This window comes from Cupressus sempervirens, chromosome 1 (genome assembly GCF_028749045.1).
Source record: "Cupressus sempervirens isolate cs-2001-9-10 chromosome 1, ASM2874904v1, whole genome shotgun sequence".
Classification (NCBI taxonomy): Eukaryota; Viridiplantae; Streptophyta; class Pinopsida; order Cupressales; family Cupressaceae; genus Cupressus; species Cupressus sempervirens.
This window is the reverse complement of record NC_143118.1, coordinates 621,500,288-621,526,292: the sequence shown is the minus strand read 5'-3', so window position 1 is coordinate 621,526,292 and position 26,005 is coordinate 621,500,288. Positions and strand designations below refer to the sequence as shown.

The following is a 26,005-nucleotide window of genomic DNA, read 5'->3' as shown; positions in this document are numbered from 1 at the left end:
TGGTAGAAACTGTGTAGCCGACGAGCTCATGTTGTCGGTAAAGATTTTGTAGTCGACAGGTAGATTAGTATTATTATGTAGCCGATGGACCCCTTCGGGAAGGTTTGGCGAGAAGTATTTATACCCCGTCCAGGATCATTGTAAAGGATCTTATGCTTTGTATGTAATCTCTTGGCATATGCGAATAATAAATGGAGTACTGCTATTGTTGTTCTTGTTCATTATCTGTGTGAATTAATCAATTAATCTATGCGGTAAACATTTGGCACCATTGCCCGATGGACCTGGAACAAAGGCTAGAACGAAGACTGATGCCGAATCAGTTAAACAAAAATAAGACTAAGCTGAAGGACAAAGACGAAATCCGCACAGCTCAAGGAAATTTAATTTTGGCGCAACAGGCCAAACGCAGACAGAGGTTTCAGAAGATTGCCGACAAACACTAAAGCACTAAGGAGTTGTTGGAGGAGACTTGACAGCGGGTGGAATTGGTGGAAGAAGCAAGGGAGGAATTTTTGAACTTGTATTCACGGAGGGAAGAAAATCCAAACGGAAGGGAATTAACTCGCATGACTTGGAATGCAGAGGGAGCACGGGCGTGGAGTGAACTCTTCGTTTGCAATACACTTCCGGAACAGGAAGACCCTTCTTCACCAATGAACAGAGTCCCGCGGACAACTCCGCGGACAGAGTGTCCTACGGGTGGTCCACCGGCAATCTCCCATGGACAGCCTTGAGCCCGCGGGTCTCCCTTTAGTTCCCCGCAGGGCTATGTTACCCCAAGTTTCCGAGATGAGGGGATGTGGGGATAGGGAAACGGGTTTTCGAGACGGATTTTTTTTTCTCAAAGCAGGGGACAACAAGGGACGGTAGTGGGAACAGCTATATAAAAAGTACGGAAATTTTAAATATTCATATAAAAACATGGATAACACATGCTTATATAAATTATAGAACCTTAACATATAATGTTTGTGTTAAATAATTTAACTTTAGAGTTCACATGAGAGTGGAAATCAAAAAAATTATCAAAACTGAAACATTAATTTTATAGGACAGCCAAGGGAAAGGTTTCTGAAAGTTTTCGAGTTTCTGAGACAGGGGGACGTGGGGACGGAGTCAATTTTTGCTGGAAACACGTCCTCGGGTAACATAGCCGCAAGGTGACTCCTACGGTTATAGCTTTTCTTCCACGGATGAGTCTTCTTCTCCCGCGGATGTATTCTTCTTTTCCCGCAGATGTATTCTTCTTCTCCCACGGATGTGTTTTCTTCTTCCCGCAAATGTTTTCTTCGTCTTACCGTGGATACTTTGTCTTCCCGCAAACTGACTTCTGTAGATATCTTCTAGCCACGGCTTAAGATTATATTCTCCTGTGGACGATCAGACTTTTTCATAAAGTGTTTGCCACGGATTTATGTGCTAGGACTCTCCTCTACAGCTTGCCTGTATTCTTCGCGGCTTGTGGGATTTGATATTAGCAACAAGAGCTACATTGTGGCCATGGCCAGGTAGCGTGGTATTGATATTGTGCTGAATGATAAGTCCAAGTGGGAGATTCCTGCTCTTATTTGTTTTGGCAAGAAACAGTGTTTTATTGGCATGGCAAGAAACAGTGTTTTATTGGCATGGCAAGAAACAGTGTTTTATTGGCACGACAAGGGCATCTTTGGTGCTTATGAATTCCAAGAACACAGTGTCCCAGATTCAGCGGCTTATGTTTCCTCTTGACAACATACAACTCTTTCCGGTGCGCGGATGGTTGAATGTTCATGGTTTCACTTGTTTAAATTTCTATGGGAGAAAAAGAAATGTTAAGGCAGAGAGATCCTCAGGGTTCCGAACAGAACCTTGCCACGGAGAACAAAAGTAACGGAAGGAGGAACCTTATATTATAAAAGCATGAAAGAAGCCATTATTATATGGAATTGGCAAGGAAACGGAAGCAGTGGAAGAACCAACTCAAGGCTAATATGGAGAAGAATGCCAGACCTTGGCTTCTGGAATCCGAGTTGCAAGGCCATCAACGTCCGCCAACAAGTAGTAAAAAGTAAGGGTCAAACTCACACATCTCACTATTCAGTTTGAGGGGCTCAATGGCAGCAAACGCCAGAGATGGTGGCAAGAGACTCCGGAAACAAAGGTAATTAAACAGATTTTGATGAGCACAGGTGCATTGGGCCATCCAGCTTCCAATTTTTTCCATCCGATTGTTTGGATCAGTTTTGCGAACTATGATAGAAGCATACAATCGGCACAGCAGAACCAGCACATTTTTGTACAAAAAGCATTGCATGACGGTTTCTTTTAAACCTAAGGATTTCACTAGGGTTTTTGGTATCCCTATCCCAGGAGGTCGGAAGGTGGAAATCAAGAAACATAAACTATCTCAAGAACGGAAAGAACATTGGATACGATTAGTGGGCCGCGATCTTACCCCCGAGGAGATGGAGTCATTAATAAAGGGGTCTAAATGCAAAGAGCTTTGGCAAGATCTTATTCAGGAAGGCCATTGGAGGTGCATTATGGATGTCATCAAGAGCAAGTTGACAGGGGCAAGTTGGGCTTCGGATATAGCGTTGCCATAGATTGTATTCATGAATGGCATCATGAACGGCACGGTGTATGATTGGGCTACAGTTCTAGCCGATAGGATGGAGGAGTTCATGACACTCCAGCACCGCACATTCTTTATGTCGCACCATGCCATTGGCTTGTTTCTGGAGGCAGCAGTTAATCAGATACCAATGGATGATTTTGAGGCTCCACCGCGAGGAAAGTTGGCACAAGGAGAGCCTCCAATATTTTATTGGAGACATTTGGACACAGGTGGACTAGCAGCAGGGCAGAAGAAGGTATTTTGAGGATTGCAGGCTCAAAGGGACACCGATAGCGGACGGGAGGAGATGTCAGAGAGCAACAAGGCTGAGTACGAGGAAGAGAGTACTTCTACGGAAGTTGGCAGCAAACCAGCAGTTAGCGAGCCCACGTTTTTCACCCTGCCGCAGTTGTCAACTTCGGCACATTTGTCCGCCACCACTTCACACATTCCCCCATTTGGTCAACGTCACACACTAGTCATTATGACCCCATCGGTAGTGACAGAAGTGGTCCCACGAACAGTAGCAGATATCCCACAGGCAGTGGCTGAGGGTGTCACACCGACGACAGATGTTGTTACACCAGCGACCACTCCAGATGTTGCTTTCTCCACGGTCGCAGCGGATGTTGTGTCTCCTATAGCTTTGACCGAGGGCTTGCCTTTCCAAGATTGTACGCCAGACCCTATTGCACCAATAGAGCTAGAGTTGATAGAGTTGCCAGCGCTAGAGTCCAAACCCCAAGTTCATTTGGATGTGGTTGGTTCAGATGCTGTGGTCACCATTTCATCTTCCTTGTTGACGGAAGCACAGTCGAAGTAGCCTGAGAGAATGGAGGTGATAGATAGAGCGAGCGAATTTAGGCAACAATTCTAGCTCATTCCTGCAGAGTTCGGACCGCATATTCAGTCCCCCAACCATAGAGGAGTCCCTCCAGGACCAGCAGCCATATGAAATAAACTTAACCCAATTCCTACAACAAATATATATGTAATCTTTGTGAACTGTGGTAGATTGTTCCCAGAATTTGACAAAATTTGCAAATACTGTGATATATGTGGGGTAATGACTTTGTCCAGCTATTCACTAACTTTAACCCAATCTGTAAGGATTTCAATAATAACACATAATCAACTGACTTCCCAATACAATCGACTTAAGCTGAACCCCTGAGAGAAACTAAACATGGACCAGGTACTAAATTGTTACCAAAGTATTTTTATTACAGTGGGTATTTTGTCAAACAAGTCTCTGCTAACCCAGGTGTTGTTGTGTTCACTATACTGTTAACTGAATATTGCATGAGCATTTCAACAAACAGTTGTCAACTATTCCTATCACTTAAGAACTATGTGGAGTGCAATACTGAAACATTCCGGTACTATAAAATTTGATGTCTGAGATATATATTTAAACAATAATACCAACATGATAGCCCATCCAAAGATTTTATAGAGATCTCAACATAAATTCGAAATCAAAGTTACAATGTCATCATGTTAAATGATATACCAGTAATAACAACATTTTCAGAACACGTTAATAAACCCAAGGAAAACTCTCAAAAAACGTCTTGAAATACAAACCCGATATTCTGAAGGAGCCTCTATCCCTTTGGCCATGGGTGAACTGAGAAATGATGTCCTCACGAGCTTGTTTTCAGAAAATTGAGCCAACTCTTCCAGTATTAATCGAACTCCTCAATGTGCACTCTTCATTTCAGATTTTCATTCCCTGAATAATGGCGGAAGGTCCTTACCCAAGAAGTTAATGCGGATATGTGGTTCCAGCACCGTATCCTTCCAACATTTCATAGACATTCATTCACCTTCATTCATGTGTTACCAAACTCGCGATTTCCACAAAATATCTCCACTTGCGTAATACTACTGTTGTTCCGAGCTGCAGGGAAGTCTGAATCTGAAGCAGAACACTACACTTGCTTGCTGAGCATGCCCTTGAGTAGATACTGAACCCGCAGACGCACATAAACTGCTGAAAATGCCTCCTTTTTGGCACCCGACTGTTAACCTCGTGGCACGTTGAAAACTAGGAATTCCTGTTATCACGTTAGCTCCAGAAACATGCAGATTTAGGGCCTAAAAATTATTTACCACAATAAACCTCCATTAAACTATCCACAAATTAAGTGAGTTCAAGAGAAATTGGGGCTACGTCCAACGTCCCTTATTTGCTTCAAGGGTTTTCGTCCTCAAAGCGACCAGTCACATTCAAGCAACCAGAAATGTAAAACTACTGAGTTCATTAATTCTCCGTGTGTGTTAATCCCAATGCTAACTCATCCATTTATAATCTCGGAATGGGAGAAAAATACCACATGCAAAGAATGTGGGATTAAGCGTCATTTTCGTCCTGTAGTCACATAAAGCTATGTATAAAGTAAATAATTTTAAAACATTAAAGTGACTTAACTCCGCATCTTTAATAAAGTCCTGGAATATAATAAGTTAAATTCCCTTTTTTTTTTTTTGTGACTGGATAGCATCCTGCCTGAAGTCGATATTAACCTATCCGAATGTGGAGATAGATTAATTCTGTCGCTCAGAACTAAAATTGAGAAGGGGACATGACAGTCCTCCCTTCCCGGGATTGCTTGCCCTCAATCAATCTCAATGCTAGGTGCTGTAATATGGACTCGCCTTCCCACGTGGCATCCTCATAAGGCAAGTCTTTCCACCTGATCAGATATTCTCTAACAGTCCTGTTGCGTAGCTTCCTCTCCCTGGTCTGAATCACCTCCTCTGGTACCAAAACAAGTTTACCCACTTCATCAAGTGGAGGTAAGCTCTCTGATGGCACAATCTATTGGCCCACTGCTTTCTTGAGGCATGAGACATGGAAGACTTTGTGGATCCGGCTGTCATCAGGTAACTCCAGCTCATGCGCGACCTCCCCTATCCTCCTGGTGATACAATAAGGTCCATAAAATCTAGGCTTAAGTTTCTCGGCCCCGCTTTTCTTCAATGAGCTCTGTCTATAAGGCTGTAGCCAAAGAAAAACTCTATCTCCAACCTCAAAGCTCTACTCTGTGCGATGTCGGTCAGCGTACAACTTCTGTTGATTCTACGCCTACTGGATATTATCCCTGAGAGCTCTAAGGATATCCTGCTGCTCTTCAATCCAATCTTTAGCTAATGGCGCTCTACTGTCTGACAAAGCCAAATCAATTAAGGAAAGAGGCTCATAGCCGTAGAGGGCACGGAAAGGAGTCATCCGAATAGACATATGATAGGTGAAGTTATAACAGTACTCCCCCAAGTACAGCCACTTGACCCACGCTCTCTGCTGACCTGCAATGTAGTTCCTCAAGTAACCTTCCACCCACTTGTTCACTATCTCGGTCTGGCCATCAGTCTGTGGATGATAACTTGTGCTAGGAGTCAATTCTGTACCAGTCAACCTGAAAATCTCCTGCCAAAAAGTACTGAGAAATCTATTGTCTCTATCACTTACAATGGTTTTAGGTAATCCATGGAGTCTAAAAATCTCTCGGAAAAACAATTCAACTACTTGGGAAGCCGACCAATCTGTAGATATCGCAAAAAAATGCACGTACTTGGTCAACCTATCCACCACTACAAAGATGCAATCCCTGCCTTGGACCCTCGGCAACCCGATGATGAAATCCATAGAAAGGCTCTCCCATCTCTAAGCTGGAATGGGGAGGGGCTGAAGTAATCCTGCTGGAAAAACCTGTTCAGACTTGTTCTGCTGACAAGTTTGGCACTCTCTAATATGCTGCAACACATCATCCTTAAGCCCCTTCCAAGAGAATCTCTCTCTAATCTGCCTGTAAGTTTTGAAAAACCCAGGGTGCCCTGCTGTCGGTGCATCATGTGTGGCACGCAAAATGTCTTTCTTAAGTTTAGAATTGGGTACTAGGTAGATTCTATCCTTAAAGTATATAATATCATTCAATACCTTGTACCGTTCATCCTGAAGTATGCCGTCCAAAAACTGACATGCGTGTGCATTTTTGGAATACTCCACTAGAAGTTGTGATCTCTAGTCTGCTGAAATTTCAGAAGTGATGTAACAATCCAGCAATGGGGGTCTACGAGATAGAGCATCAGCAACAACATTATTTTTCCCTTTGACATATTCAATGTCAAAATCATATGCTTGTATCTTGCTGACCCATTTCTACTATCTTTCATTCAATTCCTTCTGTTCTAAGAAGTAACTTAAGCTATTATGATCAGTTTTAACTGTAAATTTGCTTCCTACCAAGTACTGCTTGAATTTTGCTAACGCATGCATTATGGCCAGCATCTCTTTATCATATGTGGAATATAATACCTCACTACCTCGCAGTTTTCTACTCTCAAAAGCAATAGGGTGACGGTCCTGCATCAAAACAGCCCCTATTCCATTTCCCGATGCATCACATTCTAAAACAAAGGGCTTAGAGAAATCAGGAAGCGCTAGCACTGGGCATGAGCTCATCACCTGTTTCAGCTTATCAAATGCTACCACGGCATCCTCTGACGAAGAAAAACCCCCTTTCCATGTCAAATTAGTGAGGGGTGCAGCTACCTGTGAAAAACCCTTGGCAAAGAAACCCCGCAATTCTGAAACATCCTTCGGTGGTGGCCAATCCAAAATTGATCTGATTTTCTCCTAGTTCACCTTAACTCCCTCAGCTCCAATTACATGACCCAAGTAAAGAATTTCAGTCAAACCAAATTTGCACTTAGATTCTTTTGCGAATAAAAAATCTCCGCTAAGATACTTAGAACCTCATCCAGATGTTGTAAATGTTCCTCCCAAGTTCTGCTGTAAATTAGTACGTCATCAAAGAATACCAAAACACACTTCCTTAACTGTTTTTTAAAAATATGGTTCATGCAAGACTGGAAAGTGGTTGGTGCGTTAGTGAGCCCAAATGGCATCACCAAGAACTCGTAATGTCCGTAATGGCATCTGAAGGCTGTCTTATGCACATCTTCTTCCCAGACCCGTATCTGATGGTACCCTAAGCGAAGATCTATCTTAGAGAAATAAACTGCCCCATAAAGCTCATCCAACAACTCATCAATGCGGGGAATCGGGTACTTGTTTTTGATAGTCCTCTTGTTCAATGCACGGTAATCTATGCACATTCGAAGGGTGCCATCCTTCTTTTTAACCAACACTACTGAGGATGCAAAAGGACTTGAGTTGGGCCTGATATGCCCCATATCCAAAAGCTCCTTTATCGTCTTCTCTATTTCCTCCTTGTAATGCCTGGGATGACGACAAGGTGTAGTGATAACAGGTTTAGCTCCCTCCTCAAGCTCAATAATATGCTCAAATCCCCTATTTGGAGGAACCCCAGGAGGAATATCCTCAAACACTCTCCTGTGCTTATCTATAACTGATTGTATGTCACAGTGATAACGTTGTCCTGTACCTTGTGTCTCCTTAGACGAGATGAAACACTGAGTAGCCCACTCTATTATCTCATGTCTTAAAATAGCCTCCATCCTGTGAGCGGAAATCACCCTGGGACTACTATCAGAAATAGCTCTGAGGATCACCAGTCTATCATCCTGTAAAAACTCCAGCTACATAGTCTCATGATCAAATGTATATCGACAAAGAGTACTCAACCATTGTCTTCCCAAAATGGCATCGAGTCCATCCAGATCAACCACATAGAAATCAGCCTCTAAAAGGTAACCATCAAACTGAATCTGGAGCCCTGCTACCTTCTCTGTGCACCTCAAAACTTCTCCACCAGCTACCTTAACATCAAACTCAGGTATGGCCACTGTCTGTAATCCCCTCTTGGATACCATCTGTGTACTGATAAAATTATGTGAGGCTCCTGTATCTAAAAGGCAAATAATACGCTGGTACTCCCTTCACCCTGAAAGGATGACATGCTGAGTCACTCAAAAGGGTCGCTAAAACTGGAGGCTGTTTCGTACTGGTTTGTTTCTTCTTATCTTTACCAGGCTGCCCTTCAACTTCCTTCTCTTCCTCACTGTCCCCACTAGTATTCTCTTCTTGTGGCTCTTCCACCTCTTCGTCCTCCTCCTCAAAATGGACCTCAACGTAATGGATTTTTCCTTTACCCAAGCATCTGTGATTAGGAGTCCAAGGCTCTCTGCAAGTAAAACATAACTTCTTCCTCCTTAATTCATTGCGTGTCTCAAAATCCAATCTGGGGGTGTCTGTCTTTTGCTGTTTTTTATTTCCCTTATAAAAAGTGGATCCCTTATAGGATTTCTTAGAAGGTTGTGACAATGAGGTAGGTGTGTCCAAATCGTGAGCAATCTTAATGGCATCATCCAAGGTGTTTGGTTTTAAGACTTTGACCAAACCTCTAAACCTATCTTGTAATCCTTCAATGAATAACATCACCTTGCGCTGCTCGGACATTTCCGGTACCATCACTAATATCTGCTGAAATTCATCTATATAGTGATCCAAAGTCCCACTCTGCCATAACTGGGCCAAATCCCTGTAGTAGACCTCGATATCTTTCCTGTTAAAACGGTTAATCAATTTTGAGCTGAAAACCTCGTATGAAGTGATGAGTCTGTGATCCTGGGTAACAAGTCCATGGTGCCACCAATCATAAGCTGCCTCCTCAAGATGCATAGTAGCGAATCTAATGGCTTCTATTTCCGTCATGGGCTTGAGTGTAAGGTAGGTATCCAATTTATGAATCCATGCTCTGGCTGTAGTTTTATTGCTGCCATCGAAATTGGGAAGTGTTAATTTGTTCATGGCATGTTTAAGATCCCTGTTTTGCATCCTAGGCCTTCTATCATGTTGAGGTCTCTCCGCTTCCCTTTTTTGGTTCATATATTGATTAAAAGTCAAATTTTGCTTGATTGGGTCTGGAAGTACATCCCACTCATCATATATAGCTATAATATTATCAGGTAACAAAGTTGGAGTTGCGGGTCGAGCCACTTCTTCCTCAGCATTATTTCCCACAAAAATAGGCATCAAGGGTCTATCCGTATTCTGAGTTGGAGTTCTTGCTGTACGGGATGTTCCTTCTATGCTACCACCCCTACTGTGGTGGCTGGACACTCTCCTATTTTCAGGAGCTAACTGTTGCATGGCACCTGTGAGCTGTTGTAACGCTGTAGCAATGTTATTTTGCCCTTCTCCAATTGCCCGCATGGTTTCCATTACTTCCTTGTCTATTGCTTCGTCATTTCGTGCCATTAGAGAAACTAGTGCTTGTTCCTGAACCTGTTCAAAACTAGTAGATTGTTCAACTTGTACTTCTGGTCCAAAGCTTATATCCTTATCCACTGAATAACTATCTTCCACCACAAGACATTCTGAAGATTCTCTCTTTTCCGGCTAAAGATGACAGAATGTGTACTGCCTTTTACTCATTCAAGAACCTGCAAAAAAAATAGTTTTCCCCAAAAGCTGGCAGGGTCTGTGGCTCTGATACCACTGAAATAAACTTAACCCAATTCCTACAGCAAATATATATATAATCTTTGTGAACTGTGGTAGATTGTTCCCAGAATTTGACAAATTTGCAAATACTGTGATATATGTGGGGTAATGACTTTGTCCAGCTATTCACTAACTTTAACCCAGTCTGTAAGGATTTCAATACTAACACATAATCAACTGACTTCCCAATACAATCAACTTAAGCTGAACCCCTGAGAGAAACTAAACATGAACTAGGTACTAAATTGTTACCAAAGTATTTTTACTGCAGTGGGTATTCTGTCAAACAAGTCTCTGCTAACCCAGGTGTTGTTGTGTTCACTGTACTGTTAACTGAATATTGCATGAGCATTTCAACAAACAGTTGTCAACTGTTCCTATCACTTAAGAACTATGTGGAGTGCAATACTGAAACATTCCGGCACTATAAAATTTGATGTCTGAGATATATATTTAAATAATAATACCAACGTGATAGCCCATCCAAAGATTTTATAGAGATCTCAACATAAATCTGAAATCAAAGTTACAATGTCATCACGTTAAATGATATGCCAGTAATAACAACATTTTCAAAACACATTAATAAACCCAAGGAAAAATCTCAAAAAACGTCTTGAAATACAGACCCGATATTCTGAAGGAGCCTCTATCCCTTTGGCCACGGGTGAACTGAGAAATGATGTCCTCACGAGCTTGTTTTCAGAAAACTGAGCCGACTCCTCCAATATTAATCGAACTCCTCAATGTGCACTCGTCATTTCAGATTTTCTTTCCCTGAATAATGGCGGAAGGTCCTTACCCAAGAAGTTAATGCAGATATGTGGTTCCAGCGCCGTATCCTTCCAACATTTCATAGACATTCATTCACCTTCATTCGCGTGTTACCAAACCCGTGATTTTTACAAAATATCTCCACTTGCGTAATACTACTGTTGTTCCGAGCTGCAAGGAAGTCTGAATCTGAAGCAGAACACTACACTTGCTTGCTGAGCGTGCCCTTGAGTAGATACTGAACCCGCAGACGCACATAAACCGCTGAAAATGCCTCCTTTTTGGCACCCGACTGTTAACCTCATGGCACGTTGAAAACTAAGAATTCCTGTTATCACGTTAGCTCCAGAAACATGCAGATTTAGGGCCTGAAAATTATTTACCACAACAAACCTCCATTAAACTATCCACAAATTAAGTGAGTTCAAGAGAAATTGGGGCTACGTCCAACATTCCTTATTTGCTTCAAGGATTTTCGTCCTCAAAGCGACCAATCACATTCAAGCAACCAGAAATGTAAAATTGCTAAGTTCATTAATTCTCCGTGTGTGTTAATCCCAATGCTAACTCGTCTATTTATAATCTCGGAATGGGAGAAAAGTACCACGTGCAAAGAATGTGGGATTAAGAGTCATTTTCATCCTGTAGTCACTTAAAGCTATGTATAAAGTAAATAACTTTAAAACATTAAAGTGACTTAACTCCGCATCTTTAATAAAGTCCTCGAATATAATAAGTTAAATTCCCTTTTTTTTTTGTGACTGGATAGGATCCTGCCTGAAGTCGATATTAACCTATCCGGATGTGGAGATAGATTAATTCTGTCGCTCAGAACTAAAATTGAGAAGGGGACATGACACCATATCAGAGCCACGAGAGGTGGCAGTTCCACAGTCGGAGGGTGTGTCCAAGAAAGAGGCAACACCAGATGTGGACATGGTGACAGCGTAGCAGAGACGAATAGTGATGGGGAGTGGACCATGGACAATGTGCTAAAGGAGGATTATGGGTCAGATGAGGATAGATGAAGAGATTACCTCAGGGTATGCAGGCTGAGCTGCAGAAGGGACGAAATGTGGCATTGCAGGCTATGACTCGGCGGAGAGAGTGGCATTCGGTTCGGGCTTATATTAGGGGGATTTGTCTACAGCGGTTTCATTCATGTTTTGAGGACAGAGGATAGCCAACAGTTGAGACACCGGAGATGTTGGCGGATTGGGCCACCGAGCCGGACTTGTGTCCATGCAACACTTCCATGGAGAAGCTGGCGCACGAGATAGTAGGATTGTACAAAGAAGTCTACTATGCTCGCAGGCATGCAGAGGCAGATAGGGCAAAAGACAGGGTCGCAGCGAAGAGGTCTCTAGCAGCAGAGGAGGAGGTCAAAGAAAAGGTAAATGCAGATCTGGCCAGCTAGCAAGCAGCGTGGGCAGCTGAGCATGCAGCACTGTTATGGGATAAAGAAGCAATTGAGCAGGAATTATAGTTAGCAAAGACCCAGGCTATGGATGCAGCACTTCTCTTGAAGAAGCCGTAAGGGTTAAGACACGGATTCAAAAGGATTTGAGCATCTGGATGGAGCAGGTCTATAAATTGCGCCAGCAGCAACATTCTTCAGGATCACAGCCTCCTCTCTAGTGTATATTCTTTCTATATTGTATTTTCTGGTCTCCTATTTTTGTTAGTTTTGAAGTCGCCAGGAGACTTTTCTTTTGAAGGGATGTTATTGTCAGTAGAAACTGTGTAGCCGACGGGCTCATGTTGTCAGTAAAGATTTTGTAGCCGATGGGAAGATTAGTATTATTATGTAGCCGACGGACCCCTTCAGGAAGGTTCAGTGGGAAGTATTTATACCCCGTCCGGGATCATTGTAAAGGATCTTATACTCTATATGTAATCTCTTGGCATATGCGAATAATAAACGGAGTACTGGTGTTGCTGTTCTTGATCATTATCTGTGTGCATTAATCAATTAATCTATGCGGTAAACAGATACCACTTGGTGCAGTCACAAATGGAGGGACCTGAAAGAGATCTATCCAAGAGTAAAGGCAGCAGGACAACAAGAAAATGGAGAAAACAAAGCGAGATCAGCTTTCATTCAACTAGAAAATCAATTAAAATTAATTGGCAACATGCCTTCTTATATTTCAGGCTACCAGAAATGATTGCTTAGGAAAAAGTCAGTTATTGACCTTGAATTGAATCCTTTTATCCTAAAAATCACTCTCAAATCCCCTTCCTCTCACTAGAGATCCATTACATTGCTTTTATCAGCCACATGACATGCAGGTTGGCCAAGGAATCAATTACATTCCCCAAGAATAGGAAACATATTACAATAAATAGGACAAGTCCTAAATCATAAATAACTCATTACATAAACCATTTGAGAGCTTGTGGTTCAAGATTTAGGTACACACATAATCCAAGAACATGAAGATAGGTGCCACTGACTATTTGCCAATTGAAGATTTCCATCGCTGATCCAAAATTCACAAACATGTCCAAGAAATAGCATGAACTCGATACCTGAGAAAGAATCCAACATAACTCTACCAACACAGAACCAAATGAGTTGTGATAGTAGAAATCTGACCACAACTAGGTCTGAATTTGAATCCTAGCTACACAAGTGTTAACTCAAAGAGATGATAACTCTCGATGATCTCTTAGACTATACAACTAGAAAAACAAGAGACCATTTGAGAACTTGTGGTTCGAGATTCAAGTCCACACGTAATCCAAGAACATGAAGAAATGCACCACCAACTATTGTTGATCGAAGATTTCCATTGCTTTTCCAATATTCATGAACAGGTAGAACTAGCACGAACTCGATACCTGAAAAAAATCAAACATAACTCGAGCAACACAAAAACAAATAAGTTGCAATGGTAGAAATATGGCCATGACTATGCCCTAATTAGAATCCTAGCGACACAGGTATTAACTTGAAAAGATGATAACTCTCCAAATTGATCTATCAGACTTTACAACTAGCAAATCATGAACAAATTGATACAATAATGTTTTTGTTTGATGCAAGCTTGCTCTGAACCGAAGATGATCCTAAGTCAGACACCTGAGATTAATTAAAAGTGAGTCACTCACTTTGATGCTTGAGAAGAAACAAAATGATCTAACCTAGAGAAGCCCATGAAGAATCCTCAACTGGTCTGTGTTTCCACTTTACTAGATATTCTTTACCTCTTGCACTCCCTCCAACTCCATAGTCCAAGATCCTTTCTATTCCTTCCAACTACTTCTTAGGACACTATTGCTTCACATCTGAACCATCCTCTGAAATCAAATCAGCCTCATGATATACAAAACTGCAGTGTTGAATATGGGTGATATATCCATATCCTTAAGTAATTCAACTTCATAAGCATTCCCTGAATCAAATTTCCTCAAGATCCTACTAGGTCCAAACTTCCTCGCCTTCAATTTCCTATAAGCCTCAGTAAAAATCACCCTATCTTCAAATGAACCATAACATCATCTCCTACTAAAAAACCCTTATGTCTCCTAGTCTTGTGAGCCTTCCATGTATACTTTTGAATCATATCCTCCAAATGATGTTTAACCTCCCCATACAATGAATTCATAAGATTTGCAAATTCCTCCACTTCAATACTCATTTTGTTCTCTTGATTAATGTCCCTTAGTTCAGAAAATCCTTTAGGATTCATGCCTGTAACTACCTCAAATGGTGTCCTCTGTGCTAAATTCTCTAAATTATTATGTGCAAACTCGTACCAAAACCAAATCCCAATTGCAAGGCTTATCTACAACCAAACTCCATAACAAATTCCCTAAATTCTTGTTCACAACCTCTATTTGTACATCAATTTGCGAATGAAAAGTGGAACTAAACTTCATATAAGTATTCATCTTCCTCCATAAATATCCTACAAATTTGCTATCCCTATTTGAAACTATACTCCTTCGTAACCCATGCAATTTCACAATCTCCTTAAAGAATAGTTAACTATATGCACTGCATTTGAAGTTTCCTTACAAGGAATGAAATGTAACATTTTAGAAAATCTATCCACCACCACAATGATAGAACCATTACCAATTTGTGCTTTAGGCAACCCCAAAACAAAATCCATACTAATATCCTCCCAAGGTCTACTAGGTACAGGTAAAAGTGTATACAATCCCACCATCTGGCTACTACCCTTAACAAGTTGATAAACTCTACAACCTTCAGAAAATTTCTTAACATCCCTATAAATTTGTGGCCAATAATACCTTTCACTTCCCAAACTCACTATTTTGTCAATACCAAGATGTCCTATAAGTCCTCTACTATGTTTTTCCTTAATTAGATTTTGTAATGTCCCCATTTTTAGCAAGTTCCTGCATTTGGCCAAGTTAGTTCACCATCGCAACCCTCGTAAGCTGACAGTAGGATTTGAGGGTCTCACTCGTGTGGTTATAGGCTTTACAGCAGCTTACGGTGTGTTTTGGCTCCATTGAGGGACTTAGTATTTATAGTAAGTCAATCTGTTGGTTCCAATGAGCTCGGTTGAGTCAGAGGAGTTGGAAGATGCTCTCAGTTTTTATTTCAGACTTCCAGTTTGGGCTCCAAGAATCTTGGAGGGAGCATCTATTTATAGTAAGTCACCCCATCAGGTTCATTCATCGTCTTTTATCATCAGGATCACTTTGGTGTTGTCAGATTTTAATTCTGATGCTTCTTCAGTTGTTTTCGCAAGACGAGTGAATTATTATTATTATTCATCTAAATATGTTGAGGTTGTTATTTTTGTTGATGTTGTTGGTTGGTCACCTCAGTATCATAGCTCGTTGGAACCGGGACGAAAAGTTTAAAATCATGGGAACAAGAAACAGTGGTCTTATGTGTCAGAATTTGAAGTTATAGTGGAAAAGGTCATTTTCGGAGCCAAAAGCAATTAATAAATTGGTTTATAATGACACTTTATTCTATTTTAATGTTGTGTGTGGGAAGCTTCTTAAGTGAAGTTCATTTGGGAAACTTTGTGCCATTTGGAGATTATAAATATGAGCTCATTTGATGAGTAAAGCATCCGATTAAATATTATTTTCTTTGTTGTCTTTGTGACATTTCTAAGTTTGAAGTTTGTGCCCTTGTTGAGGTATAAGGGTTTGAGTTGGTTGGTGTTTTGCTACTGCTAAGTTATAGTGGCACAAGTCAGATTGCAATCTGAATTCTGTTTTCTTCTCTACTGTATCTACTAGATATGAGAAGACATTTTTTTCCTAAAAGAGATATTAATAAAATTTGGAAGGGATTGGTGTCAATCTTCAGAAGGGAGCACTTGGTTACAGATGGCATTTCTTCTGCATTTATATCTGCATTATATGCCTTGTTATCTTTGTTATTTGGGAGTGAAGAATCTGTACTATGCAACATTTATATTATCTACTAATGGATGCCAAAAATCATCCATTTCTGGACACCATTACTCTTGGGTTTGGACATAAATCTGTTGTGTTCATTGCCTTTGCTGGGCAATTTTCTTCCAGACTGTAAGTGCCATTTCGAGGTGTTCATATCTCTATTGAAAGGCCAAGATATCATGGTGTTTGTGCATTACATTTCTTGCTATTGAATGCCTATGTTATCTACAACCTAGCATCACTTAATTTATGCATTTGACCGCCCAGTTGCATCTTTAATTGGGCATTTGTTAAGACTTGTTGTAGCGGTTGATATTCTTCATCCTTGGTATTGGATCTGCCTGTGTGTGGATTGATTGATTGGCTGCCCATAGACAACCAGAATTTCATGTTGGTGGCGTGCTTTTCCTTGCTATGGATGACTGAAAAGTGGGGTGGACAATTGCTGAAACTAATTCTCCATTAGGTGTTGATGACTGTAGCATTTCAGGTGTTTGTGTTAGGATTAACCTCAGACAGAAATAACAGTTGCATGTAAATATAACCAATATCAGAAAATAATAGATCGCATAGAAGAGAACACAAGACACCAAGTTTAACGTGGTTCAGCCAATTCCTAGGCTACATCCACCAACAGCAAGTCCAATATTATTACGATCCAATGATTACAACCTGATTACAATCCGTAATCCCTTACAGCTCAATACTGCCGCAAGAAGCAATTTTCGCATCACACACAATGAAAATCCCTACCCTAAGCTCTTTTATACAAGTATTTTTACCGCTTTAGGGTTATAATTAATAATTACATGTCGGCCCAAAATCCAGATAAAATAGGGCCCCGAGCCCCAAAGAATTATGAAGTATGTACACTACTTCCCTGATTAGTCACCACAAACTAACAGTTGACCAGATTGTCATATATACAAATACCTATCCCAATGTGGCCAATACTACAAGATGAGTATTTGCTGGAGTTACAGGTCATACTTAGTTTCTCATGTAAATTGATCATTGGTATATTTAATAAAAGTTCCATTCCATTTTTTTTACTAGCATTGGTTTGGTAGATAGTTCAGTCTACATGCATATTTGAAAGTTCCAAGAGTAAAAGATACAAGCAAACAAGAAATATTGATTGAGATCTAACAGCTTAGGCAGTCCAAATTCATATCAAATATTTGACAATTGTTTGACAAAATGCCACATTGTTGATTATTAAAGGAAATTGATGTTTGTTTAAGCTATAACCAGACAGGGTTATTACAGTGGTATCAGAGCGGTTTCCTACCAGTCTACAGGAATTGGACTCAGTTTTTATTTTGTTCGATGCTAACTTCGAAGATTTTCAGATCCGATTCCTATAGTGACCAACACTTTAATTTCTCCAGCTATGGACAGACATAATACTGGCAATTCTAAAAGTCAGTGGAGTAATGAGGAAGTTAGCATAAAAATGAATGCCTTGCAGGAGAGTATGGAGAAACTTAAGCTTCATCAACAAAGGATGGTAGAGAGTTTGTCGGATCCAGTGACAATTGAGAGGGCAGCACGATATATGGTTTCCGCCTTTAAGTGGCCAACATCAAGGTTGCAGGGAAGGAAGCTTGAGTTTTTCCCGACAAGTGTCCATGATGCTGTTGTTCCTTCATTTAGTACGGTACCTGCTAGTCCTATCTGCAATATTGATGATGGACTAGTTTCGTAGGGACATGTGGATGTGCCCATGATGGATAGCAGCACTGAGCTTCAACAGGTTGAGGCTCCCAAAGTAGTTGCTATGGTTAGTTCAGAGGCAGTTGATAATGTAGTTGTCACTAGCTTGTCAAACTCACCAGAGGAGGGAGTTGTTATTGGTGACTTATATGTCAGCTACTGTAGTGTGGCTCCTGTACAAAAGGTAGTTGCTTCCTTAGGTGGGACTAAGGCATGTATGGAGTCACCAACATGTGATGTTGGTGATATAGATGTTACAATGAAGTCAAGAGATGTGGATGCAAATGGTATGGACACATCTGATAACGCTATGAGTTGCACCGGGTATGATATCCCTTATTAGATATTGGGTGATGAATCCGAGGAGCTTTTGGATGAGTCCCAGGATCAATGTTTACATGATCTTATGATTGAGGTGGAAGCTCAGACATGCAAGGAGATTGATATTGTGAGGGCTTCGATTTCTTCGGATGAGGAGTTGTGCAAGGATGATGGCACACGTATGACTGATCTTGTGGTGGGTAGTTCTGATTCAGTTTTGTAATGTCCCCTCTTTAGTTCGACATGACATTGATCATGGATTTTGCCTATTCCAGACTCTCGTAGGCAAATGGTGTGGAGAGAGAGTCAATTTTGCGGATCAGATGGTCATATCTTGCTCTTGAAGAAGTGTTAAGAGGTTATATTTTATTATTATGTGTTATTGGGGCCTACATGTTATAATTTTAAGTTGAGTTGCACTTTTTATTTTATAAAATTACTTTATTATAAAAAGTGCATTATAATGAGATTTTATAAAGGATGTTTCTAGAAGTTCTAGAAAAAGTGCATTATAATGAGATTTTATAAAGGATGTTTCTAGAAGTTCTAGCAACTTCTTAGAAAAGTGAATAAATAGAGGGCTGGGCCTCTCATTTTGGACATGCTTGGATTTGAGATTTCTTCTACTTCTTCCATTGTGGAGCAAATTTGTAGTCTCTTGGGTCTGCAAATTATTATTTGATCTTTGGGAACGAATCACTCCCTTGGATTGGCGACTTTGAGGGTGTGAAATATCACCTGAATTGTTGCATTTGAGGAGTTGGTAATTCAACCATCTCATTTGGACTTCACTGAGATTCAGTTATAAGGATTTACTTTGGTTGGAATAAGGGTTTCAGTTGTGCCCTAGCATTTGTGGATTGATTAATAGGGTTTGTAGACACAATTGTGCATTATTTTTAGACTGCCAGTCCAGGGTTTGGACCCATGTTTTTGCTCATAACTCCTAATTGGCTTGACGGATGAATTTCATATTTTAGGGGGTTATTCAGCAACCCTAGGCGCCCAGATTTATTGCTTTTGGAGTGACAAAAAACGCTGCAATATTTTTATCTAGCAGCCGTACCAGGCCGTATCTGTACGGCCCTGTCAGTTAGGCAGCAGCAGCAATTTTGTGAGTTGGTTTGGGGGCAGATTGTGAGGTCTTCATGTGGCATCAATTCAGCATTCATATCCGGCAAAATTGGAGCTATTCCAGGTGCACAAACTGAAGTTTTGATTGCCAAAATATTGCATGTTCTGGATTAGAACAGTCAGCACTGTCATTGCATAAATAGTTATTTCCAATCATTAATAACTGTTGTATAATTTTCGTCATTTGCATTCCAAATCTGAACTAGGTTATTGTTCATGTCATAACATTGCATTGTCAAGAGCTTGATTGTGACAGTCTCTCATTGTAATCAGTTCTATTTGCTGTCATAAAATCAGAATTGCATTGGACTTCATATTTGAGTTTCATATTGTCATCTATCTCTTAGATTGGTAGTGTTATAATCTGGAATTGTTGTTCATACATTATTGGCATCATATATTGAGGTTTTGTTGTACAAAAATTAGTAATATTGCATCCTTATTCGGTTACATGCCAACTGTTTGACAAAATTCTTAAGTCCAGTTTGAGGGTTTCAGTGGCCTTTATAGTAAGGGTCTTTACAGTGGTATCAGAGCTATAAGTCCTGCCATCCTGTGGAGGTCTTATAGGGAATTTGGAACAGCTGGATAGAAGGGAAAGTGTTTGACGAAATGTCAAAACACTAAAATCAGAACATTTATGTTTGAGCATGCGACAGAGGCTTTATAATTTCCGCAATACCAAAGCAAGACAAGATAGGATTTCAGACCTGCAGAGCGAACAGTCTAGCTCATCTGTATAGGTGGACATAGAATCCAGTCATATAGACACAGGGGAGGTATTCTTTGATCAAGACTACGACTACAATATGGCTAGAGGCGGGAATGCCGGTCCAGATCAGCAAGAGGAAAGATTTTTTCAGTTATTAGACACCTTGGCACAGGGACAGCGATTAGCCGAACAAAGAGCACAGGAACAGAATCAGAGAATGGAGCTTATGATACAGATGATGGCTCGTCAAATGGGGTTGAACGCTAACATAGGTGGAGGAAATAATCAGAATGGTAACAATCAGAATGGGAATAATCAGGATGGGATACATAATGGAGGCGAACAAATTGGGAACAATTTCGGTCATGCACCCCAGCAAGCTAGGACAGTGAGTTCGAGACCTATGATTCCCACGTTCCTTCCTAGAGCTCCAGAGCATCTAGTACCAGAAACCCAAATCACTGACATACAGGATCAGCTGAGGAGAGATTGGGAAGCAGGAGGTCCAGATTTTACAGCTCCAATCACCTTTAGAGAGTATATGGATGTGCGGATGAAGCATATGCCCCGTGGACATGATAGGACTCAGAGCTATGAGTTACGAAAGAAAGTAGGGAAACTTCAGTTACCATATTATGATGGCTCGGGGAAGTCTACAGCAAGAGCTTGGGTTCAAAAACTTGACACATACTTTCAATTGAACCCTACGTCTGAGGAAGAAGCTATTAAGTATGCAGCAATTCACCTGGATGGGTTAGCACACGAGTGGTGGCATCATGGTATGATCACTATGGGTCATGCACACATTACCTCATATGTGGAGTTTACGAAGAGACTGATTGAACGTTTTGATAAGAAGGATCCAGAACTCCATTTCAAGGAGTTAGCTCAGCTTAAACAATGGGGATCATTGGAAACATACATTTCAGAATTTCAGAAACTTGCAGTGTTAGTAATAGATGTATCTGAACGGAGGCTATTGGTTTTATTTATGGATGGGCTAGTTGATCCGTTGAGAGGGTGGATTAAAGCTCTCAACCCTCCCACTTTGCAGGAAGCCATTAAGAAAGCTCGTGACATGGATTCCTCTTCAGCTTCTAAAAATAAATTCCAGGCAAAGAGTTTCCCTTCAAGAAAAGATAGGGACAGGAAACCCTTTCATAGAGAGACACAGCTACCTAAGGAGGAAAGTAAGAGGCTGGACAAGGAGACACTTAATGACTTGCGTAGGAAGAAGCTATGCTTCTATTGCAAAGGCCCGTATGAGTATGGCCATGACTGTCCTATGAGGCCAAAAGGGAAGACCAACCGAGCAATGTGGGCTTATTACGAAGGTTCAGATTCAGATAGTTCAGAACATCATGATGAGAATCCTGATGAAGCAGAGGGAGAGCAGGAGATAGACAGTGCAGGGCAACAGCAGGGAACAGAGCTACATTTACAGGAAGCACGACTATCTAGTATCCAGAGAGAGGGATCTTTCAGACTTCGGGGAGTTTTGGCTGGGCAGAAGGTTATTACATTATTGGACACAGGTGCCATACATAATTTCATTGATGCACGATTCGTGGAGAAGCGTGGACTCATTACTGAGGAGTTCGTGGGACTAAGAGTCAAGGTAGCTGATGGATACACTCTTCGTTGTGACAGGATGGTACGAGACCTACCTTTGCGCCTGAACAACTATGAGTTTAAGGCGGACTATCATGTGGTCAACATGGGTGACATGGATATAGTACTTGGAATGCAATGGCTACATTCATTGAAGGTGGTTACCCTGAGACTAGAGGATATGGAGATACAATTCGAAGTGAATGGTAGGACTCATGTGCTTAAGGCTATCCGTAATGGAGACATCAGGACTATCTCATTTAGGCCGCTGGAGAGATTAACTAGGCATAATGATATAGAGTGGGCAGCAGTTTGTACTTTGACACCTACACAGGAGGAGCAACATAGGACGGAATATCATCCTGATATTCAGAAATTGAGGATTAAGTACGAAAAGGTATTCAGTGAGATTCCACCAGGCAGGCCACCGAACAGAGGCATTGAGCATATTATTGAGCTGGAGGAAGGTGCTAAGCCTATCATGATCACACCATATCGACACCCAAAGCGACTCAAGGATGATATCGAAAGGACCATCGAGGAGTTGCTAGCTATGGGGCACATCCGACCAAGTAAGTCACCTTTTGCATCTTTTGTTGTTTTGGTAAAAAAGAAGGATGGAACTCTTCGGATGTGTGTTGATTACAGGGAATTAAATAAGAGAACCATTAAGAATAGGTAGCCCATTCCTCGCATTGATGAGTTGATAGATGAATTGCATGGGGCTTGTTATTTCACGAAAATTGATTTGAGAACAGGATATCACCAGATCAGAGTCCGTGAACAGGATATTGAGAAAACTGCTTTCAGATGTCGTTGTGGGCACTTTGAGTTTGTAGTCATGCCTTTCGGTCTGACCAATGCACCTGCCACTTTCCAGTCCACTGTGAACAGAGTTTTCCACCATCAGTTGAGGAAATTCGTGCTGGTGCTTTTTGATGACATTTTGATCTATACCCGATCATGGCAGGAGCATCTAGAGCATTTGGAGACAGTGTTAAGCATTTTACAGAAGGAGTCCTTGTATGCAAAAGAGTCCAAATGTGACTTAGGGATGACCGAGCTGTTATATTTGGGACACATTATTAGTGCAGATGGAGTGCGGATGGATCCTGAAAAGATTCGCGCTATTGTTGATTGGCCTCCACCAGAGAACCTTACACAATTGAGGGGGTTCCTTGGTTTATGTGGTTTCTATCGCAGGTTTGTCAGTGGCTACTCACGACATGCAGCTCCCATGACAGATCTACTAAAAAAAGGGGAATTTGTGTGGACTCAGAAGGCACAGGACTGTTTTATGAGATTTAAGGAGATAATGACTACGTGCCCAGTTCTAGCATTACCTGATTTCACGAAGCCATTTGAGCTTCAATGTGATGCATCTAGAGAGGGAGTAGGTGCTGTACTTATGCAGAATAAGCACCCCATAGCTTATGAGAGCAGGAAGCTCAGAGGCCCCGAGCGTTCATTCAGTATATATGATAAGGAGATGTTGGCCATCATGCATGCTTTGGCCAAATTCAGACAATATCTTGTAGGTAGCAAGTTTTGTATTAAAACTGATCATAACAGTTTGAGGCATTTCTTGGGACAGCGGGACCTGAATGATCGCCAGCAAAAGTGGGTAAGTAAGTTGCAGGCATATGATTTTGACATCTCATATGTCAAGGGAACTCAGAATGTTGTTGCAGATGCTCTTTCTCGAAGGCCACACCTCACTCTTATGGTTCAGATATCAGAGGATTGGCGACACTTGATTATAGCAGAGTATGCCTGGGATACATGGGCCTCCGATATAGTGGAGGGAACAGTGATTGATACCAGATACACACTTGTAGATGATTTAATCATTTACAAGAACAAGATTTACCTAGTCCCAGGATCGAAGGTTAAGCAACTGATTTTGAGAGCATTTCACGACTCACCGACAGCAGGCCATCCCGGGTACTTCAAGACTTACAGGTCAATTCGAGAGCGGTTCACTTGGAAGGGGCTGAAAGGTGATGTTTTGCAGTACGTTCGAGAGTGTCTTGTTTGCCAGCAAAACAAACAAGAACACACCTATCCGGCAGGGTTCCTACAGCCACTTCCAATCCCTGACAGGAAGTGGGAGTGCATCTCCATGGACTTTATCACAGGTTTGCCCAAGGTACAAGGACGGGATTGTATTTATGTGGTGGTAGATAGATTAACAAAATATGCTCATTTCTTTCCTATCACTACTACCCACTCAGCAGCTCAGGTGGCAGAGGTTTTCTTTCGGGAGGTTTTCAGATTGCACGGATTGCCTCGGAACATTGTGAGTGACAGGGATAGCCATTTCATGAGTCATTTTTGGCAGGAGGTATTCCGGTTATGTGGCACGGAGCTTACACCCAGCACTAGCTATCACCCACAAACCGATGGTCAGACGGAGATTGTGAACAAATGGGTGGAAGGGTATTTAAGGAATTATGTGGCAGCTCAGCAGCGAGCTTGGGTCAGATGGATATATCTCTGCGAGTATTGTTACAATACTACATATCACATCACTATACAGATGAAACCCTTCATGGCACTTTACGGTTATGAAGCACCTAGTTTCTTGGATTTGTTGTTGGGCGACAGCCGGGTACCCAGTGCAGGAGAATTATTAAAGGAGAGTAAGGATATAGTTGCTACGCTCAAAGATAATATTGCGAGAGCTCAGAACCAGCAGAAGCAGTATGCCGACCAGAAGAGGACTGAGTGTAGTTTTGAGGTGGATGATATGGTTTACCTCATGTTGCAGCCATACAGGCAATCTACCCTTAAGAAGAGTGGTGCAGAGAAACTCAAGCCATGCTATTACGGACCATTCAGGGTTATCAAGCGAGTTGGTGAGGTGGCTTATGAGTTGGAGCTTCCGGCAGATAGCAGGGTGCACAATGTGTTTCATGTGTCCCGCCTCAAGAAGGCGTTGGGTCAGAATGTGGTACCTTCCGCAGTATTACCTCCTTTAGACGATGAGGGAAAATTGATTTTAGTGCCAGAATCCATCCTGGAGAGCAGAGAAAAGCAGCTTCGCAGAAGAGTGATCAGAGAATACTTGGTTAAGTGGAAAGATCTACCTATTGAGGATGCTACTTGGGAGGGGGAAGCTATTTTGCAGCACCCGGCGTTGAGATTGCTTGAGGCCAAGCAATTTCAGGAGGGGCGGACTGTAATGTCCCCTCTTTAGTTCGACATGACATTGATCATGGATTTTGCCTATTCCAGACTCTCGTAGGCAAATGGTGTGGAGAGAGAGTCAATTTTGTGGATCAGATGGTCATATCTTGCTCTTGAAGAAGTGTTAAGAGGTTATATTTTATTATTATGTGTTATTGGGGCCTACATGTTATAATTTTAAGTTGAGTTGCACTTTTTATTTTATAAAATTACTTTATTATAAAAAGTGCATTATAATGAGATTTTATAAAGGATGTTTCTAGAAGTTCTAGAAAAAGTGCATTATAATGAGATTTTATAAAGGATGTTTCTAGAAGTTCTAGAAAAAGTGCATTATAATGAGATTTTATAAAGGATGTTTCTAGAAGTTCTAGCAACTTCTTAGAAAAGTGAATAAATAGAGGGCTGGGCCTCTCATTTTGGACATGCTTGGATTTGAGATTTCTTCTACTTCTTCCATTGTGGAGCAAATTTGTAGTCTCTTGGGTCTGCAAATTATTATTTGATCTTTGGGAACGAATCACTCACTTGGATTGGTGACTTTGAGGGTGTGAAATATCACCTGAATTGTTGCATTTGAGGAGTTGGTAATTCAGCCATCTCATTTGGACTTCATTGAGATTCAGTTATAAGGATTTACTTTGGTTGGAATAAGAGTTTCAGTTGTGCCCTAGCATTTGTGGATTGATTAACAGGGTTTGTAGACACAGTTGTGCATTATTTTTAGACTGCCAGTCCAGGGTTTGGACCCATGTTTTTGCTCATAACTCCTAATTGGCTTGACGGATGAATTTCATATTTTAGGGGGTTATTCAGCAACCCTATGCGCCCAGATTTATTGCTTTTGGAGTGACAAAAAATGCTGCAATATTTTTATCTAGCGGCCGTACCAGGCCGTATCTATACGGCCCTGTCAGTTAGGCAACAGCAGCAATTTTGTGAGTTGGTTTGGGGGCAGATTGTGAGGTCTTCGTGTGGCATTAATTCAGCATTCATATCCGGCAAAATTGGAGCTATTCCAGGTGCACAAACTGAAGTTTTGATTGCCAAAATATTGCATGTTCTGGATTAGAACAGTCAGCACTGTCATTGCATAAATAGTTATTTCCAGTCATTA

General features: G+C 41.3%; 1 protein-coding gene across 5 annotated transcripts in view; it reads right to left on the bottom strand.

The window, feature by feature from the left end:
• The window catches only part of CCB4 (cofactor assembly of complex C), a 232,252-nt gene that overhangs the window by 136,193 nt on the left and 70,054 nt on the right, over window positions 1-26,005 (bottom strand). The window lies entirely within an intron of this gene.